The following is an 11,083-nucleotide window of genomic DNA, read 5'->3' on the forward strand; positions in this document are numbered from 1 at the left end:
GAAATGTAATCCCCAATATGGTACTATTGAGAGGTAATTGGATCATTGAGGGTTAGCTGGTTAATGAGTTATCATGGGAGGAGGACTTTATGGAAGGGAAACTGGTGACCTTATAAGAAGAGAAAAAGAAACCTGAGCTAGCACATTAGCATATGATACCCTGAGTTGACTTGGTACTCTGTAGAGAGTTTCTACCAGCAAGAAAGCTCTCACCAGATGGGGCCCCTTGACCTTGGAGTTCTCAGCCTCCAAAACTGTAAGAAATAAATTACTTTTCCTTATAAATGATCAAATTTCAGATATTCTATTATAAGCAACAGAAAACAGAGTAAGACACCATCTTTACTCTCAAGTGATATGACTGTTTATGGAAAAAATCTTAAGGAACTCTACAAAACAACCACTAGGATTAATAAGTGAATTTACAAAGATCATATAATACATGGTAAATATTTTTTTTTGGTTTTTTGAGTCAGGTTGGAGTGCAGTGGCAGGATCACAATGACCATGGCTCACAGAAGCATCAACCTCCAGGGCTCAGGTGATCCTTCCACTTCAACATCCTAAGTAGCTGGTACAACAGACATGCACCACAATGCCCAGAATTTTTTTTTTTTTTATTTTGTAGAGGTTTTGTTATATTGCCCAGGCTGATCTCAAACTCCTGGGCTCAAACAATCTATCCACCTAAGCCTCCCAAAATGCTGGGATTACAGGTATGAGGGTATTTAAATTCAAGTGTATTTCTACATACTAGGAGTAAATAACTAGAAAATAAAAATTCAAATACAATTTTATTTACAATAGCATCAAAAACAATATAATTAGGAACACATTTAAGAAAAGATATGCAAGATTTCTTCATTTTATTTATTTATTTATTTATTTATTTATTTTTGAGTTGGAGTCCCACTCTGTCGCCCAGACTGGGAGCGCAGTGGCCGCTCCCGGCCACCGCAACCTCGACCTGCTGGGCTCTGGCGATCCTTCCGCCTCAGCCTTCCGAGTAGCTGGAACTACAGGCGCACGCTACCACGCCTGGCTAATTTTTTGATTTATTGTAGAGATGAGGTCTCGCTGCCCAGGCGGGTCTTGAACCCGCGGGCTCAGGCAATCCACTCACCTCAGCCTCCCAAAGGCGCGGGATTACAGGCTGAGCCACCGAGCCCGCCGATTTCTTCATTTTAAACTACAAAACATTGCTGACAGAAATTAAAGAAGACCTAAATACATGGAGAGATTTACTATGTTCATGGATTCAGACTCAATATTATTAAGATGTCAACTTGGGTGAGTTGTAGCCCATAACCCCAGTACTTTGTGTGGCCAAGGCAGGAAGATCACTTGAGGCCAGGAGTTCAAGACCAGCCTAGGCAACATAATGAAACTCTGTCCAACAAAAGGAAAAGAAAAAAAAAAAAAGGAAGGAAGAAAGAAAGAGAAAAAGAAAGATGAGAGAAAGAAAACATAAAATAAAAAAGGTGTCAACTCTGCTCAATCTGATCTATAGAGTCATTAAAATTTCAAGTATAAGTCATACAGTTTTTTGTGGAAATTGAGTTGATTTTTTAAATTTACAAGAGAAAGCAAAAGATCTAGGTGAACCAAGCGACCTTAAAAAAAAAAAAAAGTTAGGGGACTCATACTACTTGATGTTGAGACTTACTATAACACTTAGTAATCAAACTTAATTAAATTCAAACATTACTAAGTTTAATGGTTCCAGTTACCCAACACTGTATAACAATCTACTCTAAAAGAGTGACTTAAAAGCAATAACATTTATTTTGCTTATGAGCCTGAGGGCTGACTGAGCTCAGTTGAACACTTCTCACTCAAGTTCTCTCATGAAGATGCAGTCAGCTGATGGCTGGGGCAGAAGTTACCTCTAAGGCTTCTTCATTCACATGTCTGGTGCTTGGGCCAGGATCCACTCCAACAGCTGGATGGGGGCTGGAACAGCTGAGGCACCTTGGGCATATTTCTCTTTATGAAATCCTTCCAAATAGAGGCCTTAGGGGGCCCAGACTTCCTATAATGTGCTGAAGACTCCAAGAGTGAGTATCTACAGAACCAGGTAGAGGTAGCATGGCTTTGATAAGTTAAACTTGAAAGTTACTCAGTGTCACTTACTCCACATTCTATCCATTAGAAGTCAGCCCTGGCAGGTGTGGTAGATACTCGGGAGTCTAACACAAAAAGATCACTTGAGCCCAGGAATTGGAGGCTGCAGGGTGTCCTGACTGTGTCACTGCACTTCAGTCTGGGCAAGAGTGAGACCCAGACTCAAAAAAAAAAAAAGTCAGTCTCATGTGTGGTGGCTCACACCTGAAATTCCAGCATTTTAAATGGCTGACCGAGGCCGGGCTCGGTGACTCAGCCTGTAACCCCGCACCTTGGGAGACTGAGGTGAGTGGATTGCCTGAGTTCGCGGGTTCGAGACCCGCCTGGGCAACTTGGTGAGACCTCATCTCTACAATAAGTCAAAAATTAACCGGGCGTGGTAGCACACGCCTGTAGTGCCAGCTACTTTGAAGGCTGAGGCGAAAGGATCGCCAGAGCCCAGCAGGTCGAGGTTGCGGTGGCTGGGAGCGACCACTGCACTCCAGTCTGAGCGACAGAGTGAGACTCCACTCAAAAAATAAATAAATAAATAAATAAAAAATAAAAGGCTGACTGAGAGAATTGTCAGAACCAGGAGTTTGTGAACAGCCTGGGCAACATAATGCAATCCTGTTGCTACAACAAAATAAATAAATAATTAACTGGGTGTGGTGGTGCATCCTTGCAGTCCCAGTTCCTCAGAGGGCTAAATTGGGAAGATGACTTGAGCCCAGGAGCCTGAGGCTGTGGTAGGCTGTGATTGTGTCACTGTCCTCCAGTAAGAGTCACTCGGAAAAAAAAAAATTGCAGACATGCTGTAAATCCCACCACAGGAACCAAAGAAGTGAAGGGACTGAAATAAAAATCACTCTTGGCCTAAAAGACAATATGGTACAAACAGGAAAGTATCTGGTGAAATGTTGGGAAATGCCACCTGGAACTCTTTCTGAGCTTCCCAAAAGCCCCTGATGAAATTTATCAGAAGTGATAGGTGGATTAGAAGACAGAAAACCTGGGTGAGGGGAGGGACTCTCCCTACCTTACACAAAGTCCGAACCCTCCTTGACTAGATGAGGTCCCAAAGTCTCTTGTGCCTTCTGCCTTTGCTTCCAAGCCTTTGAAACATGCTGTTCCCACTGACTAGTATGCCCTTCCTCTCTTTTACCTATCTCCTCATTCTTTAGGATCAGCGTAGGCATTTGCTTCTCCAGGAAGCCTGCCTCAATCTCCGAGCCTGAGTAAAGTGCTTCTTCCATTGGGTTTCATACCTACCTATACTTGGCCCTCTCTCAGCTTTCTTCAGTGTCTCATTGCTACCTATCTATTTGTTCATCCCCTTTCTGCCTTACTAGAGTTTAAGCTCCTTGGGGGATGCAGAACAGTGTTTTGTACTCCTCTGTATTCACATCACCCTAGTGAAGGTGATGAATGATTTAGTTAGGGTGTGGAATATTTCTGAGCTACAACAACCACACACAGAAGCAATTGCAAGATATCTCTCTTTGTCCCAAGGTCTCCTGCATCACCTCCCTGCATAAGCAAACTAGAGCTGGGTAAAGCAGATCTGACAGAGAGAGATTAGTAGTCCCTTAGTGTGAGGAGCCAACCCGGCAATCTGCTCAACCATGGCCTCCCCTCCAGTCTCCCCAAATCAGCCAACTCCTCTTCCCAGTTCCTCTCTGGGAGTAGATCGACCTGCTTCCCACTAAAACCATAGACGCGATAATAGGAGAAAAAAAATAAGGGTTGAGAGTGGGACAATTGGTGGCAACGAGATGAACACATTAATGTTGCAGACCTTGTCCTGGCCTCCCCAGCCTGGGCTGGGGAAGGTTCATAGTTGATACCCATTAAAGAGCTTAATGAAATAATTATAATTCACACCCCAGAGCATCCAAGAATCAATACTGGGGAACTTTGAGCCACTCTGGGGGAGGCACCCCACGGGCTGCACAGTTCAGCACAGCAGGCAGAGCTGGTGGAAGTAAATGTAGTTGACACGGGAGTTGCATTAAAAGATGGGAATAATAGATTAAAAGCTGCCGGGATCCTGGCGACGGGCCATCAATATCCTTTATTCCCTACCTTGCCCCAATTCTTCCCCCTCTGTGCACTATTAGCCCAAATCGATGGGCTGTCAATTGACATCACCAGCTACAGCATTAATGCGAGCTCACAAAGGAAGCCCAGCCCTAGATGATCACTTCTCTCGCCTCTAAATTACCACATAATGCAGGCCGCTGGCAGCTTGTGACATGTTAACACTATACACGATTTGTTGGGATTGGACTAAACATTTCATGGCTAAAGATTTCATCAGAGACTTGATGACAGGAACAAACTACTGCCCATGGGGAAATCACTCGAAATAATAGAATTAGGCATTGCTTGGGAATCCAGAGAGATGATGGAGGGATGAGAAAGGATAGAGGGGAGAATGACCTATAGCTGGTGGCCTGCTGTGGAAGCAGCTTTGGAAAAAGAGACTGCAATTAAAAGGTCTTTTTTTGTTGGTCCCACTAAAAAACAGGTATTTGTCTAGGGTTTACCTTCTCTTTTTGTGCAAAAGTTGAGGAGGGAACGACTCCTCGGTGATCACAGGGAATGGTCATAGTTGTGGGTTGAATTCCCCAAAACCTGAAAACTCAAAATGCCCTGGAACCTCAAAATGCACCTTTCCTTATTTGGAAATTGTTTCTATTTTTTTTTTTTTTTGAGGTGGAGTCTCACTCTGTCCCCCTCTTGCCTCAGTCTCCCAGAGTGCTGGAATTACAGGCATCAGCCATCGCAAAAATTGGGTCTTTAGAGAATCAAATTACAATGAGGTCATTAGGGTGGGCCCTCATCCTACAGGACAGGCAACCCCCCATAAAAGGGGAAATTTGAACACAGAGACAGATAAGCACAAAAAGAAGACAATGTGAAGACACACAGGGAGAAGACAGCTATGTGACTGGAGTAATGCAAGGAACACCTGAAGCTGCCAGAAGCTGGAAGAGAGTTATGGGACAGTTCCTTCCCTGGAGACTTCAGAAGGAAGCGTGGCCCTGCTGACACCTTGATTCCACACTTCTAGCCTCTGGAACTATTAGACAATACATTTCTGTGTGTTGTTTTTGGTTTTGTTTTTGTTTTTCTTTGAGTCAAGGTCTTGCTCTGATACTCAGGCTGGAGTGCAGTGGCATGGTCATGACTTACTGCAACTTTGACCTCCTGGGCTCAGCTGATCCTTCTGCTTCAGCTTCCTGAGTAGCTAGGACTACAGGCACATGCCACCACAGCTGGTTAACTGTTTGATTTTTTGTAGAGACGGGGTTGCACTATGTTGCCCAGTCTAGTCTTGAACTCCTGGGCTCAAGCGATCCTCCTGCTTTGGTCTCCCAAAGTGTTGAGTATAAAGTTTTTGGTACTTTGCTATAGCAGCTTTAGGAAACATTCATGCTGGGTGCAGTGGCTCAAGCTTGTAATCCCGGCACTTTGGGAGGCCAAGGCGAGAGGATTGCCTGAGTCCAGGGGTTTAAGACCAGCCTGGGCAACTTGGCAAGACCTCATCTCCACAATAAACCAAAAAATTAACTGGGCATGATGGCACGCACCTGTAGTTCCAGCTACTTGGAAGGCTGAGGTGGAAGGATGGTCTAAGCCAAGCAGGTTGAGGCTGAGATGGCCATGAGCATGCCACTGCACTCCAGCCTGGGTGACAGTGAGACTCTGACTCAAAAAAAGAAAAACAAAACATTAATAATTACTGTCTCAATTAATAGTTAATAATTGCCAGGCTCAGTGGCTCAGCCTGTAATCCCACACCTTTGGGAGGCTGAGGTGAGTGGATCGCCTGAGCCCGCGGGTTCGAGACCCACCTGGGCAACTTGGTGAGACCACACCTCTACAATAAATCAAAAAATTAGCTGGGTGTGGTAGTGCACACCTGTAATTCCAGCTACTTGGAAGGCTGAGGCAGAAGGATCGCCGGAGCCTAGCAGGTCGAGGCTGCGGTGGCCGGGAGCGGCCACTGCACTCCAGTCTGGGCGACAGAGTGAGACTCCAACTCAAAAAAAAAAAAAAAGTTAATAATTATAGACCCCATTTATTGAGCACTTCCTCTTTCCCCCAGCCCTATGCAACTATCAATCTACTTTTTGCTCCAAAAGATCTGTCTATTATGCACATTTCACATAAATAGAATCATACAATATTTGGCCTTTTGTGATTGGCTTCTCTCACTTATCATGTTTTAAAGAATCATCTATGTCATACCATGTATCAGTACTTTATTCCTTTTTATGGCCGAATAATATTCCATTTTACAGATACACCACACTTTATGTATCCATTCACCAGCTAATGAACATTTGAGTTGCTGACACTTTTTAGCTATTATGAGTAATGCTGCTGTGGACCTTCGTATACACATTTTTGTGTACATGCAAGTTTTCATTTCTTTTGGGTATATAAATAGGAGTGGAATTTCTGGGTCATATTTTATGACCCAGAACATACTATGTTTAACTTTTCGAGGAACTGCCAGACTTTCAAAAAATGGCTGCACCTTTTACATTTCCACCAGCAGTGTGTGAGGGTTCCAATTTCTCCACATTTTTGCCAACTTGATTACAGATATTCTAGTGATGTGAAATTCTCTCTCATCCTGGTGATTTGCATTTTAACGATGGCTAATAATGTTGAGCATCTTATGAGATTATAGCTGTTTGTATGTTCGAAGAAATGTCTATTCAGATATTTTGTTCATTTTAAAAATGAGGTTATCATAGGCCAGGCATTGTGGCCCACACCTGTAATCCCAGCACTTTGGGTGGCAGAGGTGAGAGGATTGCCTGAGCCCAAGGGTTTGAGACCAGCCTGGGCAACTTGGCAAGACCTTTTCTCTACAATAAATCAAAAAATCAGCTGGGCGTGGTGGCCTGTAGTTCTAGCTACTTAGAAGGGAGGCAGAAGGATCGCCTGAGCCCAGCAGGTCAAGGCTGAGGTGGCCAAACTTACTGTTTGACCATATCATATGCTTATTATAAGGGTAGGTGTGTGCATGTTTCTCCATTCTTAAGTGAGCTTGATGAGGAACTTAAGCATTCCACACAAGTGTGATGAGTATCAGCAGTTTGGGGAAATGAGAAAAATAATTGGGGACTTACACTAATAGCAAGAATAGAACAGGAAAGGTTGTGCTTTTGCTTCGCCTCACTGCTGTACCTCAAAGCTGTCTGTACTACTCCTCCCTCCACCCCGGCCCAAGTACCCTGAGCCCTCTCTTCAAACCATATGCCCCCAGCAGGGCACTTGCTTAGTTGGGAATACTTTGCCTGGAAGGCAGTTGTGGGTATATATGGGGCTGACTTCCTTCTCCATTTGCTGTGGTTCTGGTTAGAAAGTACAACAGATAAAAACATTCCAGCAGCATCCCCTAGATACCCTGGTAGTTGCTTTATAAATAGCTACTGCCATCTAGTGGACAAAAATGTAGGTTTAGAAAAACGTCCCAATCACCCCATTCCACCTTGTTTCCCAAAAAATGCCATTTTCCTTCCAAAATAGGGACCTCAATATTGAACGAAGGATTTACAGGCATTGCCACTTTTTAATATTACATTTTAAGTACATAAGTATTGTAGGGAATGTCACTGCTTTGACTCGAAAGGCAAAAATTAACCCACAGAAGTCTAATTACACAGTCAAGTAACAATTGAGAGCTATCATTATAAAAAATACACTTTAAAATGTAACTGGCAATGACATATTTACACCCAGCAGAAAGCACCACGTAACTCTTAGAAGCTGGACATGGAGATTGAAATGAATCTTCCCAGTGCTCCCCCACCATGCAGGGAAAAAAAAGGAACAAGCCGCCCGGGCTGACATTTCCTGTAACCCCTTAATAATTCTTGACAACGCCACCCTACATAAACTTATGCATGCACAGCCAGATCATCTATCCAATCGTCCTTCCCTTGTATGGTTGTGAGAATCAAGCAAGGTAAGAAAAGTGAGTGTCGTATATCAACTCTAAACTCAGTAAGTGGTATTCTCTCCCTATGGTCATCTTCTCTGCATCTTCCTCTATACTTTTCTTAATAAGCAGCTAACTTACAATATTTTCCAGGGGTTTTCCCAGTAATTCGTTTTGCACTGTCATTTTATAATTGCCTCCAATTCACCTTTCATACTTCAGTATTTCCTGCCACGCTACAGGCATTTATACAACTGGAACATTTTACCTATTAGCCAGCTTTTCTACTAGCCCACAGCAAGACCCAAAGAAAGCAAAAATTGTGATTCTCAATTCTCCAAATTACCTCTATTTGCAAAAAGCCTGTAAATGTGAGTACTTGTACCAAATCCAACGTGGACAGTGAACCCTAGCAATGAAGAATTATCAGATGACTGTTGGGACTTTTATTAAGCACACAATTGCAAGCACATACATGGTCCTGAGTTGAAACTTCATTCTTCACTACACTGCTGACAGTGAAGGCAAGCACCAGTCTAACATAACTTGAATGCCAGAGTTCCCTCTGCCAGTTATGTTGAGGTTACTCAACCTGAACCAGTTTAATCTATAAACACTTTCTGGTTCAGGTTTTGTGTCTCACAGGTGCAATAACATAGCTTCTACCATCTAGTTTTATGTCTCTATGATGAAAAAGTAATGACCTAGCATTAACCTGAAATTTCAAACTTGTAGAAACAGCAACCACTGACAACCTCACAGAGCCAAGTATTTTCATTACCCATAGCTCTTGTAATTTTGTTAACACCCCACTTGTGCTATTTAGTTTATCTTCTTTAGAGCTTGGGCCTCAAAGACAAAGTTTGCTCATGTTTACATTCTTACAGCCAAGTGCTTTGGATTTTTCTTGTAGTCGCAACTACAGAAGGTGTTAAGGTGGGGTAATGGCTTGTGCCAAGTCCTGCCTGGACAACATAGTGAAGACTACATACTGCTGTCATTACCAACTCCTCTCCCTCCTCCCAGGTAAAATTCTCAAGTCACCAAAAACACATGCACCCAGACCTGGGCATCCCAAGGATAATATTGTTCTCTGGCTACCCTTGGACAACTATGGGGAAACAAGTAACAGTACCCAAGTCTAACATCCCCTATGAGACCCCTAGATAGTATGTCATAATTATTCCCTCTAAAAGGAAAGCTGCAGCTCTTTCCTAAATGAGCCTTTTGGCTATACTCACTAAAATCAACTAAGTTAATACCGTAACAGATTTTGTTACTGAGTAACAGTGGTTGGGCTGTCAGCATAAGAGTACAACAGGTCAGGCAGTGACCACCCTGTAACCCCAGCACTTTGGAAGACCAGGGGCTTGAGACCATACTGGGCTGCTTGGCAAGACTGACTCTACAATATATCAAAAAATTTGCCAAATGTGGTGGCACATGCCTATAGTTCCAGCTACTAAAGATTGAGGAGGGAATGCCGGAGCCCAGAAGCAAGGATGCAGTAGCTACAAGCGTGCCACTGCATGCCAGCTTGGGCAGTGAGACTCAGCTAAAAAAATTTTTCCTGTCACAATCTGCTGCTTGGATCCAGACCACCAGGTGGCAGACTAGCACCATCAGGTCCCTGTGAATAAACTTGACAGCCTTAACTCAGCTTCCTTGCTTTAGAAAATAGCAGCCTAGTCCATAAAGCAACAAAACTCCCGAGTCAGTAAGAGTACCTTTGGCATGCAACCCAGTATCATTTGTTGCCCAAGATCCCCGATAATCCAATCCAGCTAACTAGAGCCACCTGGGCAAGTAAATCCTTGCTCCTAAGCAGGTTCACCTAAATAGAACATATTTAAGACCACTCTGAAATCAGCTTATGCCTTAACTTTGAGGGCAAGAGTTAGCTGTGATCCAGGTGAAACTGAATACATTACACCTTCCCTTTTAGAAATAACTGCAATCAAAATTAAGCAATCCATATTGTCACTACAGACTGCCAATGAGGAAAAAAAAAAATCCTACCCAGAGAACCTTTATACCTTACGTTACCCAAGTTTTCACTAATTCAATGAGCTGGGTCTGACCAGCTATCTAAAGACTCAGACAAATGTATGGTGCCAATTTTTAAATAGTTTTATTTAAGACATTGCATTTTCCACTTACAATACAGTGCTTATAAAGTGCAATGTTATTTCCTTCCCCTGTGCACATGTTCCATATTCAAGTATTAAGAATGCCCAGTAATTTACTATAGCAGCTCAACTTTAAAAACTGCCACAGAATTTGCTACTAATTTGGGTCTTCAACGTTAACTGTGTGGAACAATGCTACATCTACAGTTGGGCTGCCTTAATCAACCTCTTCGATAGTGGGCCCTGAGGAAGCACCACCAGAGGGAGGAGCTCCACCACCAGGGAATCCCCCAGGCATTCCTCCTGGCATGCCTCCTGCACTCTGGTACAGCTTGGTAATGATGGGATTGCAGACTTTCTCCAGTTCTTTCTGCTGGTGTTCAAATTCCTCCTTCTCTGCAGTCTGATTCTTGTCAAACCAGCTGATAATTTCATTACACTTGTCAAGAATCTTCTGTTTGTTCTCATCATTGATCTTGCCTTGAAGTTTCTCATCTTCAACAGTTGCCTTCATGTTAAAGGCATAGGATTCAAGTGAATTCTTGGATGACACTTTGTCCCTCTGCTTCTCATCTTCAGCTTTGTACTTTTCAGCCTCCTGGACCATACACTCAATGTCTTCCTTGCTCAAATGACCCTTGTCATTAGTGATAGTGATTTTATTCTCTTTTCCTGTACTCTTATCCACAGCAGAGATGTTGAGAATGACATTGGCATCAATATCAAAAGTGACTTCAATTTGAGGAACACCACGGGGGGCAGGAGGTATGCCTGTGAGTTCAAATTTCCCAAGCAGATTGTTATCCTTGGTCATGGCACGCTCACCCTCATAAACCTGAATAAGCACACCAGGCTGGTTGTCAGAGTAGGTAGTGAAAGTCTGTGTCTG

The 11,083-nt window shown here is 43.2% G+C and overlaps 1 pseudogene across 1 annotated transcript; it reads right to left on the reverse strand.

Moving 5' to 3' along the window:
• Positions 1-10,172: 10,172 nt before the first annotated feature.
• Positions 10,173-11,077, reverse strand: LOC103258153 (annotated as a pseudogene). Its single transcript, XR_504160.2, has one exon. The product of XR_504160.2 is annotated as a heat shock cognate 71 kDa protein pseudogene (transcript).
• Between the last annotated feature and the right edge of the window lie 6 nt (positions 11,078-11,083).

This window comes from Carlito syrichta, unplaced genomic scaffold, assembly GCF_000164805.1.
Source record: "Carlito syrichta isolate Samal-C Ts95f unplaced genomic scaffold, Tarsius_syrichta-2.0.1 Scaffold301974, whole genome shotgun sequence".
NCBI lineage: Eukaryota > Metazoa > Chordata > Mammalia > Primates > Tarsiidae > Carlito > Carlito syrichta.